General features: G+C 40.1%; 1 protein-coding gene across 7 annotated transcripts in view; it reads left to right on the plus strand.

The window, feature by feature from the left end:
• Nucleotides 1–25,061, plus strand: part of dlgap1b (discs, large homolog-associated protein 1b) — a 143,759-nt gene that overhangs the window by 15,962 nt on the left and 102,736 nt on the right. For 2 of the 7 annotated variants that reach the window (XM_084399644.1, XM_084399647.1), the window contains exons 1-2: nt 101–130; nt 212–326. The exons of the other annotated variants lie outside the window; for them this stretch is intronic. The gene's annotated coding sequence lies outside the window, so the exon portion shown is untranslated. Of the gene's footprint in view, nt 1–100; nt 131–211; nt 327–25,061 lie in introns of those variants that run through there. 7 annotated transcript variants of the gene reach the window in all.

Genomic DNA, 25,061 nt, shown 5'->3' on the forward strand with positions numbered 1-25,061 from the left:
CTACGACAGCCAGAGCACAGGGGGGACTTGTGTCTGACAGATGGCTGTGGTGTGTGTGTGTGTGTGCGCGCGCGCATGCATGTTCTCACTTTGTATGTGTCGCTGGATGAAATGTTGAAGCTTCATGTGTGTACGTGAGCATATTCTGATTTGTTTGTATTTACACACATGAATGTGTTTTCATTGTATCTTTCTGTGTCTTAACTAGCAGACGTGCATGCATGTGTGCGTGTGTTGGCTGCAGCTCCAGAAATGCCAGGAGGTCCGTGTGTAAAGACTATATCACAGTGTGTTTTTCAGTGCAGCCGTTGACCACCCTCCAGCAGGTCAGTGCCTCTGCCCTCTGCACACACCAGCCAGTCGACAGACCCCTCGACCGCAAATACATGATGAAATTGAGTTTATCCTGAAGCCACTCTGGGCTACAACACAGTTGTGACCATTTGTGACTCAGAGAGTAAAAGGCTGTTTACACAGGATGCATTCTTGCTGTTTTGTATGTAAACATGCACAGGATTGACTTCTTTGACTGTTGAGATGCATTTTGCTTCCATTACAAGCCATATTAAGGTCTCCTGAAATCAAAATGTAGGTTTTTTAGCCTTTAGTATGAATATGTTAGCCTTAAGGTTATGAATAAGCTGGTGTGTTCCAAAACAATGACAAAATTTGCTTTTAGGAGATATTAGCATACAAAACGTACAACTTCCGCAAAAATGGATCACTGATTTTTATGACATCACCACGGACTTCAGATTCTCATCACAGCTCGTGTCCAATCAAATTCTCTCTAGAATCTAAAGCGTCCCGCCCCCTATGCTATAAATATCACCTGGCCAAAGCGACCGTTGACACGTCACAGAGCAATATGGGTTGGAGATGTGTGTTCGGTTTCTCAAATGCTCGAGTTTTATTCCATTTTCCAACTGTACGTTGGTTAAGAAAGAAATAGCTAGAATTTATTCACACCTCTACTAATGAATCCAACGTATCAGCAGTGCTCGGATTCGCTTCCTTGGTGCTGTCAAGTACGAATTGCAGTCTGTGAGGTAAACTAAATGCTAATGGCTATTTAAAAATGGGGAGGAGCCATTCAATATGTCCCGCCTTAGCTTCCTGTTTCAGTGGAAATTACGCATCATCCAAAGCTGTGTGTTCCAAGGCATTTCAGTGGACATTTAAACCTAGTTCTGTCCTGACAAGTCCTTGGCATGGTAATGGATTACTTAAACACAGCCCTGACGTCTAGGCAAAAAAAAAGGCAAAATTTGGACTGTCAGTGAATATTTGACGTCTAATAGCTCAAGAATACACGTATAGACATGTAAAACAAAATTAAGCCAACTCATAGACTTTGATTACATGATGGAGTATCATATTGCAAGTTATTTTGGCGAAAAAAGATATGTAACCAAATTCATGGTTATTTTGGCTAGAATTTGGTTACTCGTAGCCAGACTATATCGGGTCTATAGCTCACTTAGACGGTGAAATGACGGCTATTGCTTGCTGTACAATATAGCATACATGAATTACCCGTAGCAGGTCTATACAGGTGGAGCTGGGGAAGGTGGAGGGTTTCTGAAAGTGCACTGCAACTTCAACAGGAAATGCTGAGTATTTGGAGGTTAAGCAGTGAGTTCATTGGTTACTGATATGGCAGAAACCAATCAGCTGTGGCCTATAGAGAATGATGTGATTGCAAGCAGATTGAGTTAAGGACCTATCAGCCTGTGTTATCTAGAGTTTCATGACAGAACTTTGTATTTAAATTTTAAAAAATGTGCATCAACTTGACTTATAACGCTTGTTTTGTAAAGTTTAAATAAAAGAAAACTAATTCTACCGGGGTAAAGATTTGATCCATTTTTCGAGTGCGATTTGTCTGTTCAGACCATTGCATGACAAAACTAACTGAATAAATGTGTAGGTGGCACTTATGGAAAATCAAAAATACCCGTTATGCCGAACATAAGCGCTGTGCAACTTTCCATTTGCTTGTCATGGAGAGAAAGAAAGTCAAATTAAAAGTATTTACATGTTTTCAAACACACATTCGTATTTTTGTATTCACAGTGGTGTTTATCACTGTTTATCATGTTTAACATCAAATACAAGAGTGCAGAGACAAGAGAGTCGGTCCCTCTGATATTCACTGTCGCTCAGCAAAATAGTCTGTTTGTGAGCACCACCAAGTTCTAGTTTTATGTAACATTAGGGACTCTGAAAGAATGAATCTTATTGGTTTGGCCAGTTTTCTTTGCAGTGCAATATCGGGCCCTATGATTTATGCTATGAGGAAAACGCAGGCTCTAGTCATAAAAATGGAATTTACTATATAACACTGAATGTCATGGAATTCGATATGGACTATGCTTGTGAATATTAAACCGCAAAAAGTCTGCTATGTATGTACACTGTGTTCCAAATTATTATGCAAGTGACATATCAGTTGGATTTCAGATAAATAAGCATTCAGATTTTAGTTTTTCAAAGAAAATGTTTGTTTGTTTTATTTTGCATGATTTTTTCAGTATCAAGTTCAGACAGGTTTATTAAATACTTTGCCAGGTCTTCTTAGGTAAATTGAAAACCTACTTAAAGTGACTGTTCCACATTAAGTCACGGTTCTTATGCAATATGGGGATGAAAAAAGATCTTTCTGAAGATGAAAAACATGAAATAGTGAAAAAGGCATGAAAACTATTTTATGGGGGGAGAAAACTGAATAGAGATTATCAAACTGTCAAAAGAAAGTGATTTATAGCACAGAAGAGCTTATTTAGGAAAGTTTCGATCAAACAAATGAATTGTATTAAAAAGGGCTGCTATAAAAAAGCCACTGTGTGCATGTAAGTACCTTAGAGTAGTCATGTATAAACACTTAAGGCATTACTATGAACTACTACAGTACAAAGATGTCTATTTAAAGGTACTGCCCCAGTGACAAGATGTTGTACCCCTAAGGGTACAATTGTTTAACTTTTTTTCCTGTGAGTAAGTGGTTTCTAAGGTGTATTGAGTGGTTGCTAGGGTGTTTTGGTGGGTTACTGGCTCAAGTCATAAAACCCCACCTCCGAGTGTCTGATAAACCTTCTTCAATGTCAGCCTGTGAGACTAATTATCTCTATACCAGACTATTTATCTCACTACAAAAGGAACACAAAGTGCTGCTCAGAGTCTTCCAAGAACACTTCTGAGTGATCAATTGAATAATTTCAACTAAAATGAGTCAGATTTCTACTTGTCTATGTTTAGGAAACTGCTTCACTGCTGAACTGATTATTATTTTATAATGAGGCAGAAAAAAAAAAGATGAGTTGGGAATTTACTGGGGAAAGTAATTGAGATGTTTTTTTGTACTTTAAAGCTTAACAATCATTTCAATATTTGCAAGAAAATCTGGTAAGTGAATGTAATCAAATACTTGTTTGCTGTTGTAGGTCATCACCCATATTTGTTTTTTTTTTCTCAACACACACACACACACACACACACACACACACACACACACACACACACACACACACACACACACACACACACACACACACACACACACACACACACACACACACACACACACACACACACACACACACACACACACACACACACACACACACACACACAACCAGCCTGTGTGTGTGTTCTAAGCTGCCAAATATAAACACAAGTAGACAGCTCTGATAACCTAGCTTTGAGATGGTGTTAAATAATCTTAGTCATACAGGCTTCCTCATAGAGTCAAAGGAACATGCAACCTCCAAAACGAACACCTCACTGATCTCCTCATTAATCGCAACAGCATCTGGTGTATTAGCAAACAAATGTGTAAAGGTTTCAGAGTTACTATTACAATACTGAAACATGGATGGTTTTACACAGGAATGTTTGTACATTTTTACTGAAGATGAGAAATGGCTTGATATGTCTTTCACTATAAGGTCCACTATTCTGTCGTGGTGTGCGATGTACATTCCCTTATAAGCATGGCAGCCATTCAAGATGTGTGGCAATGTTTCAGTGATCTGTTCTGTAGTGTGATTCAAACAATGAGGTACCTGAGTTGTAGGAAACCAGATAGAAAGGTTGAGTCTGGTTGGAAGAACTTGTAGTCTGGCTTTTACTGTAAAAATAGCCTCAGTGCACTATTCTTAAGAAATGAGTGAGAAACAGAGTGATCAGCAGAGGAGAGATTTCAGGGGAAATTTCCCCTGAAGTTTCAGTCCAGTCCAGTGTTGTTTCTGATGATATTGGTGTAGGTCTTGGAGAGTTCGCCGGGCAACTGTGGATGTTAACATGTGTTTGTGATCACCGTATGTGGCTGTTGCCCAGAGGTCAGGGGGTCAGTAATGATGTCCTCTGAGACCCTCACAGTCCCAGAGTCAGACCGCACCCACTCCAGTGATACTCCAGTTCGGACTCAGAGGTCGTTCAGTTCCGGCCAGTCTGACCAGACACCAAAGCCAGCAGAATGGGTGTCAAGTTTCTCGCTGGGTTTTCTTTTAAAGCCAAGGAAGTGGGGCTCTGACTCCCTGGTACCTTGCGTCTCCGAAGGTCCAGGAACAGGGAGGATCGGGCCAGCTCTCTAACATCTTTATCATCATTATTCAGCATGTTCTGAAGATGGGAAATCCGCATGCTGGTATAGATCCATATCACAATTGGTGCCCCCAACCGTCCTTCCCATTGGGGGTGAATTGGGAGTATTCCTATGAGGACATTCCATAGACATAACGATTTCTATACTGTACAAACTGTATATTCTATCCATAAAACCATCTCAAAAAACTTTTTAACAGTTTTAAAAAACATAATTTAATATGATTTATAAGCTGTTTTCCTCATGGGTACCAAAAATATGTCCCCACAAGCTCAAAAATTTGTGTTACACACACACACACACACACACACACATTCACACACCTGCCAGATGACATTTCTCTCTACAGGTCTGTCTCTGACACAATGACATGGATAACAAATAACCTATAATCCCCTTTACGCCAACTCCAAAGGTCACTTATCAAATGAGTGAAATTAAATTGCATTATAATATACAAAACATTAGCAGAAATTGAATCAAATTCCTTGCAGTTGGCATTAATTTGTGCATTATCCAATTTGTCATTTGTTTAATGAATTTTTTTTTCGTATAAGAGAACTTGATGTCAAGATAATTGCATATATTTTTAAGAAAATAACTTTGTTTCATGGAAACTAAAAATAGATATTTTACTGCTGGTAAATGTTCTCATAGGGAGGTTTGGTTTAGTTAAACATCCTTTTTAGACCTTGAATGATGAGAAAGAAATGCAATTTGAATTTCACACAGTCCCTGGGTGAGTTTGTTCACAAATGCCTATTACATTGCTCTAAATATCTGTCATGCTATTTGTGTGGATGTGTCTGTGCAAAATCACAGTCTGCATTCCTGGGAATTCAAGCCAAATGAATAAATGATCAAGTAATTGAATCATTATATTCAGTTTAAATGTAGACATCATATTGCAGACAAAAACAATAATAAATATAGCTGCAAGCAGCAATTATCGGGGCCAAGCGCAAGCAGATGACAGGATATGCCAACATTTACATTTACATTTACATTTACATTTAGTCATTTAGCAGACGCTTTTATCCAAAGCGACTTACAAATCAGGACTAAATTAAGCGAGTCATCATGAAGAGGCAAAAGACAACAACAACGCAAGAAGTGTTCAGAATACGAAGTTCAGGCATTATTCAGAGTAGCATAAGCATGATAAGTGGGATTTTAAGGGAAAGGTTTTTTTTTTTTTTTTTTTTTTTTTTTTTTTTATGAGTTTAGGTGCTCATGGAAGAGATGGGTTTTCAGCTGCTTTTTGAATGTTGTCAGGGATTCAGCATTCCGGATGAGGGTGGGGAGAGTGTTCCACCAGCATGGAACTGTGAATGAGAATGATCTGGAAAAACATGGCTGAAGGTGTCAGACCAACTGGAACAATGAGCAATTAAATACATTTAAAGAGGATTTCAGATGAAATGGCTGAAAAATCATATTAAAAGTCATTTAAAATATGATTTAATGGATTATCACTTTCGACCAATAGGTGGCGCAGTTACAAAAGTAATGTGATGTGGTCAGAGTGAAGTGACAATGACACATACAAAGTTTGGTGTCAATATGTCAAGGCATTGCAGAGATAAAGCCTGAATTGTGCTTTTAGCATCATGCCTCAACTTTGCTGCTACGCTATATGAAAACGGTTTCATCTATTGACACGAAATCCATAACTTTTATACAGCATAGTCTGGAGATGATACGATTCGATTTTGGTGAAAATCGGACAAACGGTCTAGGAGGAGTTTGAAAAAGTAGGTTTTGACTGAAAATCAAGATGGCGGACAGGAAGCTAGGCCAAATAAGGAAAACTTGGTATCTATGTTCTCGGCTTGACCCAATGAATCTATTAAGACCAGTTGCATTACAATAGGCCAACTTATTCAAAAGTTATTAGCAGTTTTGTAAATTTTGTTAGAACTTTTGACCACTAGGTGGCACTGTCTCGAAATATTTTGGATACCTTCAGGGGATGGTGCTGATGGCACATTATGAGTTTCCTAATATTACACCAATGCATTTGTTTAGTATAGCATTTTATTTCACAAAACTGTATTGAAGTCAATGGGAATTTCATGTTTTGTTCTATTATAGCGCCACCAAGAGGCTGAGTCCCACCATTTTTTTTACATGTCCTCAGAGTGAGCTCATACATATGTTTGTCGATTTTGGTGAAAATATCTCAATTCGCTTCGGAGTTATAGACATTTATATGAAAAAACACGTAAAAAATGACTGACACATGACTTTGATTGGAATTTACTACCCCTAAACATCAATATTATCGCATTTGGGCATTGGCGTATAGCTATCGACCTATGTTTCCAAACTTCTGGCGGTGGTTTCGTCTCGATCGGACTAGCGGTTTCGAAGATATAGCAAAATGTTTTTTAAGCGCTAAATCACAACGCTACACAAACCGTAAGGCGAAACCTAGCATGTTTGGTATCGTGGGACTCGGCAACGATTCAGGACTCTAATGAGATGAGTCTCGTGAAAATAAGTCGACCACACCCAAAGTTATAAGCATTTGAAAGCATTTGGTGAAAAAAATTCACCACTAGGTGGCACTGTTTCGAAACTTCTCAGGCTCCTTCAGGGCATCGTGCTGATGATCCATTCCAAGTTTTGTAACGATACGTTCACGCGCTCATAAAATACAGCATTTTAGCACATAATTCAAAATGGCCGACAGCCAAAATGGCTGATCGGAGAAAATTGGATATCAGTCGACTCAGCATGACGCCCTGAATCTTACGAGACCACTTTTATGATTTTTGGACAAACCATTCAGAAGTTATAAGCAAAAATAGCCATTTTTCATATCTCCGGACCAGTAGGTGGCACTGCGCCGAAACGCAGCATGTTGCCTCAGGTCATGCTTGTGATGAGATGTACCAAGTTTGGTCTGAATACGATAAACCGTTGCGGAGATACAGCCCTACGACTGTTTTCACAAGCGCTACGTAAAATTTGTTTGCGCGGTATTCGAGAACGGTTTGATGAATCAACACGAATTCCATAACTTTTTTTCGGCATGGTCTGAAGATGATCTGATTCAATTTTCGTGGAAATTGGACCAACGGCCTAGGAGGAGTTCGAAAAAGTAGGTTTTTCGGAAAATTCGAAATGGCGGAAAAAATTTTATGACGAAAAATGACGTCATAGGGTGCGTTCGAATCGTCATGAGCTCAGGAATCAGAGGAAAAAAGAATTTTGTTTCTAGCCCTTGTGGTTCAAAAGTTATTAGCATAAACATGAGTGCAACTTTGGACAGTTGGTGGCGCTAGAGGGAAAGACTTAGACACACCAAAATTGGTGTATTTAATGTTGGGACTGTCCTCTATTAGAATGTCAAATCATTACAACTTTCCCGCGATCGGTTCTATGGGCTGCCATAGACTCCCAGTCGGAAGAAGGAAGAATAATAATAATAATAAATATAGCTGCAAGCAGCAATTATCGGGGCCAAGCACAATCAGACGACAAGACATGCCAACATGTCTGAAAGTGTCAGACCAACTGCAACAATGAGCAATTAAAGACATTTAAAGAGGATTTTAGACGAAATGGCTGAAAAATCATAGAAACAGTCAATAAAAATATGATTTAATGCATTATCACTTTCGACCAATAGGTGGCGCAGTTACAAAACTGATGTGATGTGGTCAGAGTGAAGTGACAATGACACATACAAAGTTTGGTGTCAATATGTCAAGGCATTGCAGAGATAAAGCCTGAATAGTGCTATTAGCATCATGCCTCAACTTTGCTGCTGCGCTATACGAAAACGGTTTCGTCTATCCACACGAAATCCATAACTTTTAGTCGGCACGGTCTGGAGATGATACGATTCGATTTTGGTGAAAATCGGACAAACGGTCTAGGAGGAGTTCGAAAAAGTAGGTTTTGAATGAAAATCAAGATGGCGGACAGGAAGTTTGGCCAAATAAGGTAAACTTGGTATCTATGTTCTCGGCTTGACCCAAGGAATCTATTAAGACCAGTGGCATTTCAGTAGCCAGATTTATTCCAAAGTTATTAGCCTTTTTGTAAATGTTGTTATAAGTTTTGACCACTAGGTGGCGCTGTTTCGAAATATTTTGAATACCTTTAGGGGATGGTGCTGATGGCACATTCTGAGTTTTGTAATATTACACCAATGCATTTGTTTAGTATAGCATTTTATTTCACAAAACTGTATTGAAGTCAATGGGAATTTCATGTTTTGTTCTATTATAGCGCCACCAAGAGGCTCAGTCCCACCATTTTTTTTTTGTGTCCTCAGAGTGAGCCCATACATATGTGTGTCGATTTTGGTGAAAATATCTCAATTCGCTTCAGAGTTATACACATTTATATGAAAAAACACGTAAAAAATGACTGACACATGACTTTGATTGGAATTTACTACCCCTAAACATCAATATTTTCGCATTTGGGCATTGGCGTATAGCTATCGACCTATGTTTCCAAACTTCTGATGGTGGTTTCGTCTCGATCGGACAAACGGTTTCGAAGATATAGCCAAATGTTTTTTAAGCGCTAAATCACAACGCTACACAAACCATAAGGCGAAACCTAGCATGTTTGGTATCGTTGGACTCGGCAAGGATTCAGGAGTCTATTGAGATGAGTTTGGTGAAAATAAGTCGACCACACCCAAAGTTATAAGCATTTGAAAAAAAAAATTCCCCACTAGGTGGCGCTTTTTCGAAACTTCTCACGCTCCTTCAGAACATCGTGCTGATGACCCATACCAAGTTTCGTAACAATCCGTTCATGCGTTCTTAAAATACAGCATTTTAGCACATAATTCAAAATGGCAGACAGTCAAAATGGCCGATATGGTAAAATTTGATATCAGTCGACTCGGCATGTTGCCCTGAATCTAACGAGACCAATTTTATGATTTTTGGAGAAATTGTTCAGAAGTTATAAGCAAAAATAGCCATTTTTCATATCTCCGGACCAGTAGGTGGCGCTGCGCCGAAACGCAGCATGTAGCCTCAGGTCATGCTTGTGATGACATGTACCAATTTTGGTCTGAATCCGATAAAGCGTTGCGGAGATACAGCCCTACGACTGTTTTCGCAAGCGCTACGTAAAATGTGTTCGAGCGTTATTCGAAAACGGTTTGACGAATCAATTTGAATTCCATAACTTTTTGTCAGCACTGCCTGAAGATGATCTGGTTCAATTTTCGTGCAAATCGGACAAACCGTCTAGGACGAGTTCGAAAAAGTAGCTTTTAAGGACAATTCAAAATGGCGGCCATATTGTTATGACGAAAATGACGTCATATGATGCAATCGAATTGGCATGAGCTCAGGAATAAGAGAAAAAAAGAATTTTGTTGATTGGACTTACGATTCAAAAGTTATTAGCAAAATAAAAGTGAAACTTTGGACAGGTGGTGGCGCTAGAGGGAATGACTTAGACACACCAAAATTGGTGTATTTAATGTTGGGACTGTCCTCTATCAGAATGTCAAACCATTACAACTTTCCCGCAATCGGTTCTATGGGCTGCCATAGACTCCCAGTCGGAAGAAACGGAAGAATAATAATAATAATAGGAACGGGAACAGATACAATAGGTGCCTACGCACCTTCGGTGCTTGGCCCCTAAATATAGCTGCAAGCAGCAATTATCGGGGCCAAGCGCAAGCAGATGACAGGATATGCCAACATGGCTGAAGGTGTCAGACCAACTGCAACAATGAGCAATTAAATACATTTAAAGAGGATTTTAGGCGAAATGGCTGAAAAATCATATAAAAAGTCATTCAAAATATGATTTAATGTATTATCACTTTCAACCAATAGGTGGAGCAGTTACAAAACTGTTGTGATGTGGTCAGAGTGAAGTGACAATGACACATACAAAGTTTGGTGTCAATATGTCAAGGCATTGCAGAGATAAAGCCTGAATAATGCTTTTAGCATCATGCCTCAAATTTGCTGCTGCGCTATACGAAAACGGTTTCGTCAATTGACACGAAATCCATAACTTTCAGTCGGCACAGTCTGGAGATGATATGATTAGATTTTGGTGAAAATCGGACAAACGGTGTAGGAGGAGTTCGAAAAAGTAGGTTTTGAATGAAAATAGTATTTTATTTCACAAAACTGTATTGAAGTCAATGGGAATTTCATGTTTTGTTCTATTATAGCGCCACCAAGAGGCTGAGTCCCACCATTTTTTTACGTGTCCTCAGAGTGAGCCCATACATATGTGTGTCAGTTTTGATGAAAATATCTCAATTGGCTTCAGAGTTATAGGCATTTATATGAAAAAACACGTAAAAAATGACTGACACATGACTTTGTTTGGAATTTACTACCCCTAAACATCAATATTTTCGCATTTGGGCATTGGCGTATAGCTATCGACCTATGTTTCCAAACTTCTGACGGTGGTTTCGTCTCGATCGGACTAGCGGTTTCGAAGATATAGCCAAATGTTTTTTAAGCGCTAAATCACAACGCTACACAAACCGTAAGGCGAAACCTAGCATGTTTGGTATCATAGGACTCGGCAACGATTCAGGAGTCTAAAAAGATGAGTTTCGTGAAAATAAGTCGACCACACCCAAAGTTATAAGCATTTGAAAAAAAAAATTCACCACTAGGTGGCGCTGTTTCGAAACTTCTCAGGCTCATTCAGGGCATTGTGCTGATGACCCATACCACGTTTCGTAACAATCCGTTCATGCGTTCTTAAAATACAGCATTTTAGCACATAATTCAAAATGGCCGACAGCCAAAATGGCCGATATGGTAAAATTGGATATCAGTCGACTCGGCATGTTGCCCTGAATCTAACAAGACCAATTTTATGATTTTTGGACAAACTGTTCAGAAGTTATAAGCAAAAATAGCCATTTTTCATATCTCTGGACCAGTAGGTGGCGCTGCGCCGAAACGCAGAATGTAGCCTCAGGTCATGCTTGTGATGACATGTACCAATTTTGGTCTGAATCCGATAAAGCATTGCGGAGATACAGCCCTACGACTGTTTTCGCAAGCGCTACGTAAAATTTGTTCGAGCGTTATTCGAAAACGGTTTGACGAATCAATTTGAATTCCATAACTTTTTGTCAGCACTACCTGAAGATGATCTGGTTCAATTTTCGTGCAAATCGGACAAACCGTCTAGGATGAGTTCGAAAAAGTAGCTTTTTCAGCACATTCAAAATGGCGGCCATATTTATATGCCGGAAAATGACGTCATACGGTGCAATCGAATCGGCATGAGCTCAGGAATCAGAGAAAAAAAGATTTTTGTTGATTGGCCTTACGCTTCAAAAGTTATTAGCAAAATAAAAGTGAAAGTTTGGACAGGTGGTGGCGCTAGAGGGAATGACTTAGAAACACCAAAATTGGTGTATTTAATGTTGGGACTGTCCTCTATCAGAATGTCAAACCAAAACAACTTTCCCGCAATCGGTTCTATGGGCTGCCATAGACTCCCAGTTGGAAGAAGGAAGAATAATAATAATAATAGGAACGGGAACGGATACAATAGGTGCCTACGCACCTTCGGTGCTTGGCCCCTAATAATGCATTTTATTTATTTAAGGCACTTTTCAAATCACTCAAGGTCTCCATACATCAAGAACAAGAAGTAGCAACAATAACAATATGAAAATAATAAATAACAATAAACTATAAAAGAGGAAAGCAACAAATACAAACATGACAACTGTAAAAATAACAAAAAACAAAACCAAAAGTGCTTGATTTGAGTGCAGACAGTAATCATGAAGGATAAGCTATTCTGAATAAGTGAGTTTTTTAGTTTGACTTTAAATTGAGAATTAATTACGGATGTACCCTGGGAGAGAATTCCAAAGGCGAGAAGAAGCAAGGCTAAAACTAAAAGCCCTATATGGCCCATGGTGGTTAGACGAGCAGAGACTGTAAGAGATCTGCAAGGTAAGGTGGAGCAATGCTATGAAGAGATTTGTAAGTAAGGAGGAAAATGTTGAATTCTATGCAGAATTTGATAGGAAGCTAAGCGGAACTACGCAGGGTGAGAAATGGACAGAGGCGAGCAATATTATGAAGAAGAAAATAACAAGATCTGGTTTTGCTATTGATGCGAGCTTCAAATGGAAGAGTGCTGTCAAACATGACCCCCAAGTTCCTAACCTGGTGGGAAGGAAAAACAGAGGAACCATCTGGATGGATAATGAAAAACTGCAGGACCTAGAGAGAGTATATAATTAGTGCCTATAAGGAGTACTTCAGTCTTACTGCCATTAAGTTTAAGAAAGGTGGCAGAAAACCAAACTTTAATTTCGTGAAGGCAGTTGGTAAGAAAGACAGGGAGGTGGAAAAATGGAATCAGGGCTTGTAGATACACAGAGCTGTGTATCATCAGCGTAACAGTGGAATTTAATACCAAATTTAGAGAAGATATTACCAAGTGGAAGAGGGTAAATTAGGAACAATAGGGGACCTAGGACAGAACCTTGGGGGACACCACAGCTAACAGAAGAAGGTTGGGATTGAATTTTTTTTATTGAACAAACTGTGTGCTGTTAGGTATTAAGTGAACCAGGCGAAAGGAATAGCAGTGATACCAATAGTGGATAAACGGTTCAACAGAATATTGTGTGAAATGGTGTCAAAAGCTGCACTCAAATCAAGCAAAACAAGAATAGATAAGACCCGCCATCAGCAGCCATTAACAGATCATTAGTTACAGTATCATGCTTAGAAAGAAACCCTGACTGAAAACACTCATATAAGTTAATTGTTACTAAGGTGAGCATGGACCTGTGCTGCAACTGCTTTTTCACGAATTTTGGAAATAAAAGGAAGATTTGAGACGGGATGGAAATTATCTAAATTGTTAGGGTCTGCACCAGGTTTCTTAAGAATTGGGGTTATAGCGGCTATTTTAAATGATGATGGAACAATGCCGGAGCTATGAGAAGTGTGAATAATGTGAGTTATAAAAGAAGAAAGAGAAGGAAAACAGGTTTTTACCAGATGAGTTGGTATAGGATCAAGTAAACGTGGAAGAATTTGATTTGCAAATGAGATGAGAAATTTCTTGTTCAGATGGCAAGGCAAAAGAAGAAAGGAGAGTGAAGGGATAATCGGTTGAGACAGTGGTGGAAATACTGTATGGTGAACTACAGTATGGGTTTGCCAAAGAGGCCAACTGTTGGTGTATGGGGGTTATTTTGTCCAGAAAGTGTGAGATCAGCAATAACACATACCCACCATATGTATGGCTGTATCTGTTTTCAATCAGCACCACGGACAGCGGCAAATTGTATATTTAACGATGCATTCCAGTGAGGAAAATGCTTCTATTTGCATTTTTCATAGTTTAATAAAATAAAATATTATTACAAATTGTATTATCATAATCACTCAATAACATTTTGAGTGAAATGTAGAATTTAAAAAGTATTATTAATTTCAAATTACCTCAGTATTTGGTTCATTCTATTTTTGATTTAATAGCAACAACACTAGAACAGCTTGAACAGTTTGTGTGAAATCATGTTATCCAACATTATTTGTCCCAAGATGCTATTTCAAAACCTTCTCGAAGAGTTCACATGATCAGTGTCAAAAATTTGCATATTTGATTACCTGGAAATAGTGCAGAATCTTAAAGGTACATTATGAAACCCCCCCCCTTTGTCCCAAGATGCTATTTCAAAACCTTCTCGAAGAGTTCACATGATCAGTGTCAAAAATTTGCATATTTGATTACCTGGAAATAGTGCAGAATCTTAAAGGTACATTATGAACCCCCCCCCCCCCCCCCCCCCCCCATGTACATAATGAATCAATCAATACATCATCAATCCTTCTTCCAAAACATGTTTTTGTCTTACCCTGATTCACTATGGTAAGCCTATTATAAGCCTCACGGGATGGTTTTCATGGTAAATTGCATACGAACGTCACTCGCCCGTGCGTGTCTCGTCTTATCTGTAAATAGAGAAAAGTTGATCCGGCTACTTTGGTGTGTGTTTGGTGTGGGAGTGGCATAAGTTAGTTGTCACAACAAGTGAGAAAGGTTGACATGGAGCACAAATCTAAAACCTCCAGGGAATTACCCAGTTTATGCTGAACAGATGAGAGTCTGCTGGCAAAAGGAGAATGTGACAGAGCTCGGCTTGGCTTTTCAGAGATGGCGAGAACTGAGGGATTTGAAATGTTGTAAAAAAAGCAACATTTCAAATTACTCATGAGGTGAGTAAGGTATTTTATTGAACAGATAAATATGTAGCTCTCTAACAGAGTTCTTTGTAAAGAATTATCTATTCTGAAGGGTCATATTCATCTGCAGTCAGGCAGAGCCAACGCACAATAAAAATAAAAAAATTCTGCAAAATGCATGCAGTTTTGTTTTTTAACCACTAGAGGGCCAAAAGATACATAGTGTACCTTTAAATATTTAAAGTCCCCCTGTGGTGAAAATCAAGCTTATAATGTTGTTTATATGTCTAGATGGTGTTTTAATATGCTTTAAGACAAACCATGTGCAAATTCATGTCAACACCATTGCTGAGTATTTTCTCCTTAAAACTGAAGTGAACCAAAGTTAGTCTTAAAAAATGCGGTTTGAAATCGCTGGTGTTTCTGACATCACAAACTACCTTCAATGTAATCACATCAAATAATCACATCAATGTGTGACCATCAAGGATCTCTGAGCTGGTGTGAATGAGTGGAGGCGGGGCTCATTTCCCTGTTCATAGAACCATGTATACTAAATGAGGCAAGAGTGTAGAGTTACATTCAAGCTATTTTAAGGCATGAAGAATTTAAATATGTCATTTTGGTGATCAAAGATGAGTTTTAAGGGATAAAATTATTAACTAAAGGGGGACTTTAACATTTTAACATTCTTTGTTTTAAATTGTTCATAATCCTAGAAAATGCAGTTCATTTCCAGGTTTAAATCCGCTTTTCAGTGTGGTCTCTTTTGGGCCCAGCTGTATGTGAGGCATCTTTTGCCCGAGTGATTAATCGACATTGACAAGATTCATTGCCGGAGGATCATGATCTGATCACACACACTCGCAGAATATCCTCAGAGACTGTGAGTTGACAGATCGGACGTGGCTGTCATCCGACTGTCCTCAGTGACTTCTTTTATGTATGTATCAAGCTATTGTGTGTTTCTCTTTTTGAACCGATTGTAGTGTAGGCTGCATTACGAATGGATCTAGGTTATGCACAAACTCACTCACTGCAGATGTTGGCTATGGTGATTCAGGTAGAGCTTTTGTAGATGAAAAAAACTTTGTGCATGCATACAGTTGACTGTGTGTGTGTGTGTGTGTGTGTGTGTGTGGAGGGTCATATTCATATCACATGCAAATCTCATGCAAATTCCTGCAGAGTGAAGTCATTGCATAAACCATTTCTTTCTCTCTCTTTTTATTGCATCCTCACATCTAAAAATCGCATTGCAAACTTATTTACATTTTCCTATTGTTTTATCTGCATAAATTATATTATTATTAATTGTAATATATTATTACAATTTAAAAAAATTATATTTTAAGAAATATAATAATATTTCACACTATTACTATTTTACTGTATTTTTGATCAAATAAATGCAGCCTAGGTGAACATAGGAGATTTCTTTCCAAAAATGTTTAAATCTTAATTATTCCAAGCTTTTGATGGGTTGTGTATTTTATTTTATTTATTATTTACTTAAAAAATGTGTTAAATATATGTATAGTCATTGTATCTTTTGTCAGACATACAGTGCCCTCCTCTAATATTGGCACCCTTAGTAAATATGAGCAAAGGCGGCTGTGAAAATAAATCTGCATCGTTTATTCTTTTGATCTTTTATTGAAGAAATGCACAAAATTCTAACCTTTAATTGAAGTAAAACAATTGAAAGTGGGTGGACTCACATTATGAAATAAATGTTTGTCTCTAGTTCACATTGGCCACAATTATTTGCACCCAATTATTGCAACGCACTTTTCTCAAGATAGCAGCTCTGAGTTTTCTCCTATAATGCCTGATGAGTTTGGAGACCAGAGATCAGAGACCATTCCTCCATACAGAATCTCTCCAGATCCTTCAGATTCCCAGATCCACGTTAGTGCTTCTTCTCTTCAGTTCAGCCCACTCATATAGGGTTCAGGTCAGGGGACTGGGACGGTCATGGCAGAAGCTTCATTTTGTGCTCAGTGACACATTTTTGTTTTGGATCGTTGTCCTGATGGAAGATTCAACCACGGCCCGTTATAAGGTTTATAGCAGAAGCGGTCAGGTTTTGATTTTTTTATCTTGTTGGTATTTTATAGAATTCATGATACCATGTATCTGAACAAGATGTCCAGGACCTCCAGCAAAAAAATAGGCCCACAACATTAAAGATCCAGTGGTATATTTAACCGTGGGCATGGGGTAATTTATATCCCTGTGTTTACAAAACCGATCTCAAAAAGCTATTTTATTTAGTTTCATCTGATCATAGAACCAGGTCCCTTTTGAAGTTCCAGTCGTGTCTGACAACTGAATATACTGGAGTTTGTTTTTGGATGAGCAAGGAGGATTTTACTTGAAATCCTCCCAAACAACATGTAGTGATGCAGGGGTTGTTTGAATTTTTAATCTTTCTGACCACAAGACTCAACTAATCTCTGCAATTCTCCATCTGTGATCCTTGGAGAGTCTTGGGCCACTCAAACGTTCCTCCTCACCGTGTATTTGGACGATATAGACACACGTCCTCTTCCAGGCAGATTTGTAACATCTTTAGTTGATTGGAACTTCTTAATTATTGCCCTGATGGTGGAAATGGGGATTTTCAATGCTTTAGCTATTTTCAGCCACTTTCTATTTCATGCTCCTAGTCACCTTGGTGTGCTAATTTTTTTTTAATATGAATAGAAGTATACTTCAGATTTTACTCATAAGAATTTCTAGGGGTGCCAATAATTGTGGCCAATGTGCATTGGAGAAAAACATTGATTTCATAATGTGAGTTTTCCCTCACTTTAAATTGTTTTACTTCAATGAAAGGTTAGAATTTTGTGGGCACTGTATATGGAAATTCTGAACAAGCTGTTTTTAAGTTGCAAGTTGTTTTTGGCTTTGGTTCAATAATTGATGTTTTTGGAATCTCAAAAAAGGTAAATTTGATTTTAGTAGTACTGTGACCTCTTTAAGTAATAAATGAAACATCACTTAAGAGTCAAAAGATGCAGGCCAGAGTGCAGACTGATGTCAGTTTCTCTACGGCTACTGACACACTGTAGCTTTGAATGACAGTTATGACTCAGTACCTTCGAGTGCACTTTTTTTTATTTACTAGTTTACTTTCAGAGAAAAGTAACCCTTTGGGCAACAATGTGTCTCCGTCATGAAAAACATATAAGCCTTCAGATACACACATGCACACACATGCTCATACCCACACAGCAACTGTTAAAGAGATAATCGCATCAGTCTTCTTACATTTCCTCTCTGCATAAGTCGGTCCAACATCAATGATTCAATTAGAGAGAGAGAGAGTAGGTAAGACGCTAAAAGTAATATCATGTAGGTGACACCTACAGCAGCAGGTTGCAGGCTTAGACAGAGTGGTTGTTGTCTAGAAGCACACTTTACCAGCCTGCAGCGCAACCATCCCAGCACGATTGACACACTTGGAATGGATTAACGAACAGCAGTTAATCCATTCTGTAATCTTGTTTATAAAGAAGGGGTGACTGCCGTGCACTGAGCTGCAAACCAGCGGGAGACATTTTCAGGTCAGCGTCTTCTGCTGATAAGTGACTCTTTCGATGTTCAATTTTTTGCGCCATGCACTGCTGCTTTACCCAGAATCCTCTGCATGTAGGGCCTGTTTTTAATATCCTGTCTCATTTTTATAGTGGCATCTCCTCTTTGTGACCAATTTTTTTGCTTCTCATACCCTGAAAGATAGATCATTGTTCAGTCAATCTGATTAGTAAAAATTTGTAGTACTAATAAAGACACTCCCTGCATCCAAACATGCACACAGCTATATAGTATGCAGAAGTAGTCAAATGAGTAAGATGTCAGAATATGGAGTATTCTTGATATAATATAAGCAAAAATAAATAATAAAAAAGATGAAAGATTTTTGGCTTTAAACACACCTTAAAAAAATCAAGGCTTGTTTTCCACACTATTTTTTGCTAAATGAACCAGTGTTGTTATTGATAACTAAAACTAAAGTTTATTTAGTTGAAATTAAGCTAAAATAAAATAATATATAAAATAATATATAAATATCAAATTTAAAAAAAGTTAATGAAACAAAATGAAAACGGAATGGGTACGCTTCTGGGTGACCTGTGTCTGAAGCACGTGTGAAATCACTCCAATCTCATTGGCAAAATGTAGTCCTGTGTGTAGTCCTGTGTCACCTGAATCTTCTTATTGGCTGAAGTCAGTTGCTCTCGAGCATGCAGGAAGTATGGCAAAGCAATGCATCGTCTCGCTCCCTTTCTCAGTCAACCAGGGTTACAGTTGTAACCGAGACGTTTCCTTTCAAGGGAACTCAGTGCTGCATCAAAATGTTGACGTAGTGGGAATGTTCATACCCACTATGCCATAGTGAACAAATGCCTGCTCAAAAGGTGTTAGTCATACCGAGCACAAAGCTTAAGTAGCAAGCACTTGAGAACTTAGGGTAGACTCCATGTCCAGACTATAGAATCTAATGAAGGTGTGTGGAAAGGACCAGCTTGCCACATCACAAACCCCCCTTAAGGGAAACCCCTGACAATAATGCCTTAGAGGAAGCCATACTCCTTGTAGAATGGGCTCTGATGGCTTGGTGCGAAGGAGGATCACGCCACAGAGATAGCCTCTACTATCCATTTGCTTATTCGTTGTTTAGATGCTGAGGAACCCCATCTAGGGGAACCAAAGCATACCAATAGCTGGTCAGAATTACACTACTGAGATGAACAGTGGATGTAACAACTGAGGGCCCGAACTGGGCAAAGAAAATTAAGTTACTCTTGGTCTGCTGTCTGAAAAGGAGGAGGGCAAAAGGCCTGCAAGATAACAGAGAGTGCTACATTAGTAGGTACTCTCTGAACATAACCCGGTCTAGGTTGAAGAAAAGCTTTAACCATGTCAGGAGCAATCTCTAAGCAGGACGAGGCAACAGACAGGGCTTGCAAATCTCCTACTCCTTTGTTAGTGAGGTAATTGCAAGTAAGAAAGCCATCTTAAGAGTCCTCTAAAGCTGACTCTAAAGGCTCAAAGGGTGCCATAGACAGACTGTCCAGTTTCATGGGCAAATTCCACATGCAGGCCTCAGTCGAACAGTTCCACTTCGGAAACGGAGCCCTCTGGTGTCAGGACTTCTTTCCTTTAAGAGGGGAAGAAAATACCCCAAAGCGTTCTCGACCGCTTTCATCGCCAGACAGTTTATGTGTAAGCACTTCTCTTGGCCTGACCACAGGCCAAAAGTCAGCTTGCCCTCGTAGAGGGTGCCCCAACCTGAGTTGGAGGCATCTGTCGAGACTACTTTCAGTTTCGAGACCGCTCCCAGATCTACGCCTGACTGATATCAGTCTGTCACCTTCCAGGGCTCCAGAGCTGTAACAGAGTTCTGGGTTACCTTGAGGCATGCATGACCGGAGGCCCATGCCCGACGCGGGACGCGCGTCTTCAGCCAGTGCTGAAGTGGGCGCATGTGAAGCAAGCCCAGCCGAAGCACTGCTGAGGCTGAGGCCATGAGGCCTAGCATCCTCTGAAAACTTTTGAGAGGAGTGGCATTGCCAACTTTGAATGACGCCGCCAGGCGCTGTATTCGCAGAGCGCGCTGTAATGTAAGCCGCGCTGTCATTGACACTGAGTCCAAATCTGTTTCCAGAAAAGAGATTTTCTGGCTGGGAGACAGCAAACTCTTGGTCCAATTGACTTTGAGACACAAGCCTTCTAGATGGCTGAGTAGTAAGCCTTGTGCGTTATCAGTTCCACCTCTGACTGCGCTAGAATTAGCCAGTCATCCAAATAGTTCAGTACTTGCATTTCCCGTTGTCTCAGGGGAGCGAGCGCCGCGTCCATGCACTTCGTAAATGTACGAGGTGCTAAAGACAGGCCGAACGGAAGGACGGTGTACTGATAGGCCTGGCCCTCGAAGGCGAATCTCAAGAAAGGCCTGTGACGGGGCGCTATTTGTATCTGAAAATATGCATCCTTCAGATCCACTGAAATAAACCAGTCCCTTGGGCGAATTTGCGCGAGGATTTGTCTGGTCGTGAGCATTCTGAACGACCTCTTCATAAGGGCTTTGTTCAAACGCCTGAGATCCAGGATGGGACTGAGACCGCTATCCTTCTTGGGTACTAGGAAGTACCGGCTGTAGAAGCCCGACTCGCTCTGTGCCAGAGGGACGGTTTCTATGGCTCCTTTTTTCAGCAGTTTCGCTATCTTGGCGCGAAGTAGATGGGCTACTTCGCCTTTCACCGTAGTTTCGACCCTGGCTCGAAAGCGCGGGGGTCTGCGAGCGAACTGCAGCGAATAGCCTCGCTTTATAATGTTCAACACCCATTCTGACACGCCCGGGATCATTTCCCATGCTTTTGCACGTATGGCTAGGGGAAGAATGGTATCTGGGCTCTGGTCGCCGTGTATTAGGGACCCGGAGACCCGATTGGGCTGATACACTGACACTGTGCTTACAGTGCTTATATGGGGCAGCGCGCTGAGAACAGCGGCCGGCCGATTTACACGTAACGCTCTTGTCACGGGGACTGGGAAGTGTTTTATTGAAGGGAGCCCTATATGTGTATGTGACACAGTGCGTGCAGTGTTTATTAGTGAGCGCTGAGAAGCGGGCACACTTCTTACACTTAAAACACCATGGGTGTTTATTGATGGGAGCCCTAAGTGAGTGTGTGTCACTGAATGGGCAGTGTTTATGAGTAGGGGTGAGCACTGAGCAGCGGGCACATTTCCTACATTTGAAACACACGCGGCCTGAGCCGATTTTATTGATGTGGGCCCTGAATGAGTGAGTGTCACTGAACGGGCCGTGCTTATGTGTAGGGGTGAGCACTGGGAAGTGGGCACAATTCTTACATTTATAACACTTTCGGCGTGAGCCGCACAAACAGACATAATGCTCTTTTTGAGATTTATCTGGGTCGCCGTGAAAACGGCGTTTGGGTACAGGCGAGCGGGTTGTATATCGGGCTCGTTGGCTGCAAAATACACTCCTCCAGTCACCTCTGCTGTGGGAACTGCGAGAGCGAAGCGTGCTGCTTTCGATGGCGGTCCGGCCGCAGCGGGACTCGACCGTTGTCGTCTTCTCAGAGTGGTCAGGAAGACTTGGGAGGCTCAGGATTCAGCGCAATCTTGGGCCTGGGTCCCCAGGGGGGAGGCGCTTCACTCCATGGCTGTGAGGCGGCTGCTTTTTAGAGCGACCTGTCGCGGAACTCGAGTGCCTGGGAATGAAGTGTTGCATGGCCTGCGACGTCTTCTGTACCTCCGAGTAGCACTCAGCAAAGCCTTTTACAGACGGGCCGAAGAGACCGGAAGGAGACACGGGCGCTTCAAGGAAGGTGGCTCTGTCGGAGTCCTTCATCTCTGACAGTGTGAGCCACAAGTGTCTCTCGGTGACGGTGAGAGACGCCATGTTCCTCCCAATGGCCTGTGCAGCGGATGTGGCGCTTCTGAGATCCGTGAAGCTTTCAGGATCCGGGCCTGCCTCGTCCATAGAGCGGAGAAGGTTGGCCTGATAAATTTGAAGCACAGCCATGGAGTGAAGCGCTGAAGCGGCCTGACCGGCGGCAGCGTAGGCGAAGACTGCCGGCTTCCTCAGACACTAGGCTCTGTGATACAGATGGCTCGTCCCGCTGCAGTGCCTTTTCGACGGCGCAGGCTTCTTCCAGAGATCCAGGGATGTGTACACTTCGCTGAAGAGATGAAAAATCAAAGAGCATCCTATCGGGATCTGGCTTATAAAAGCATAAGCCACGCCCATTCTGGCAGGCCGTGACGACTGAGGGCGCCAGCGCCCTCATTGGTGCTTACGTCACGAGCAGCCTCTCGATAGGTTGCAGCAAGTTGCCGCAGAGCAGCCAATAGGCGTGCGAGCTGCCTCGCCTAGGTCTGCTCTCTGCAGCAAAATGCGTTTTAAAATAATACAAAATTAAGGATAATTTTTGGCTTCAGTATTCTCGAGAAAAGGGATTTTCCCCGTAGCGTAAGCTAGCTTACGCAACACGAGAGTACTCTCGTAAGAGAACTATAAATAATACTAAAATAACTGAAATGAACTCAAGGAATTTATTATATTATATTATATTATATTATACAGTATTATATTATATTATAAATATTGACCTTATTTTATTTTTTACAAAAATGTTTTGATAAAGTCATGCAAAGACTTAACAGTTTTGAGTGTTGAAGCAAAAGGTCCGTTAAATCGGTGAAATTAACTTACAAATTCTTAAACCATTTTTGCTATTGAAGTTTAAAGTCCCCCTGTGTGGTGGGCAGTGCTGATTTCTAAATGCATAGCTGTTTAATAAAACATGATGTCAGGTGACTCATAAATGTTGCATACTGAATCATATGAGCACACACACGCAGAGTCTCTAACCTTTCCCCTCATGATTTTTAGTAATCAGCATGTTTAAGGTCACATAAAGGTCACGCTGATGTCTCTTCCAGCTTCACACACAGTTCTGAAAGATCACTTTAAATGTCCTAAAATATTTATTAGCAATATATACAGCTTTTTAAAAATCGTTAGAAGATTCATCAAAACAACTCTCACATTACAAATATCAGCAATCATTTGATTAAAAATATTTAATCATCCATCACGAGACAGGGCCACTGTCATTGGTGCATGATACTGTCATCGTGATGAGACATGGCAATTATTTTAATAAATCTGGATAGCTTAACCTCATTAGAATGTCACATAGATGAGCTGCCTGCTGGGAAATGGGCTTAGAGACCACCAGTGTGTGTGAAATGCCATTACTGACTGGTTTTGATTGACAGCTCTGTGTTAATCTATAGGTATCCACATAAATCTGCAAGCAGATTTGCATATGCACAGCTAAATGGGCACATTCCATAGACTTCTATTGTTTTTATATAACTAGCTATAAATGCTTATAATACTAGTTTTAAAGATTTTTTTCTAGTAGCTGTTTATATAAAGAAATAGGATGGGACTTTTTTTCTCAGAATTGTGAGATACAAACTCACAATTGCAAGTTAAATATATAAACTTGCAAGTCAGAATTGTGAGTAAAAAAAAATGTATTCAGTTTTTTTTTTATTCCATGACAGAAACAGCCTTCCATAAAAAGAGTATAAAAATAAAGTAAAAAAAGGTTGTGTTTTTTTTTATTGTAAAAATGCATAGTTTTCTGTGGGGGTTAGGGTGAAGTATTACAAGCATTTATAGCTAGTTGTATATATAAAACAATAGAAATTATTTTTAATTCCGTGTTGGAAACAAGCTTCCATATCTTTTACAAATTAGGACGTTCCCAAAAGGAGTTTTAGTTCACTTGTGGGTAAAGATTTGTCCACAAAATATGGTTAAGTAGGTACACACACACACACACACACACACACATGCAGATACACATTCCACTCATTGGATCATGCTAACTGATTTAGCTGTAAGAGGCTCATGGTTTCTGCTATCTAATTAACCCTTTGCGAGAGCGAGCATATTTGTGTTTCTATCTATTTACTCATCAATTACTTATTTACATCGTTAACCCAGTGATATGTGAAAATGTGTATGTGTGTGATAATCTAATAGTTTTTAAACCAGCAGCTCTACATGTGTTCTGACTGTAAGTTGTGTGTGTTTATGTCATTTTGAGGCATAAAGTTTACCCCACGGTGACCCACATACACACTCTGCAGCTTACTGTGGATGTATGCATACTCGTATTGTCCATGCGCTACTTTTCATTCTCCCTCTGGCTGATTCTCTTCCATCCCTCGTTCTCCTGTGTTTGATGGTGGTTCATCTCTCGGGCTTATCGACTAAAATTAAACCTTAATTAACTTGCCATTCTTCGGCCTCATGTTATTTTAACTATCCTTTTTTTTCTTCTTTTAAGTACACTCCTAAGACACACACACACACACACACACACACACACACACACACACACACACACACACACACACACACACACACACAATCTTACTCTTCATTTTTAAGTGAGAGAGTTCACAAGTGTGTCTCCAACTCGTCTGTGTGCATTCTGAATGGAGTCAGTTAATTGAATAATGATTGACTGTGTAGACTGGAGTGATCTCTGTAAAAGATATATTGGTATTTATGGGTGATCTTCTAGTGGGGATACTGGAAGGCTCTGGGAAGAAGTGGTTTATGTAATGGAGGAGAATCCTATGCAATCAGAGATTTTATATGGATCTCTAAAAGTGTAAACTAACTACTTGATAAG

The sequence above is a fragment of the Rutilus rutilus genome, assembly GCF_951802725.1.
Source record: "Rutilus rutilus genome assembly, chromosome: 24".
NCBI lineage: Eukaryota > Metazoa > Chordata > Actinopteri > Cypriniformes > Leuciscidae > Rutilus > Rutilus rutilus.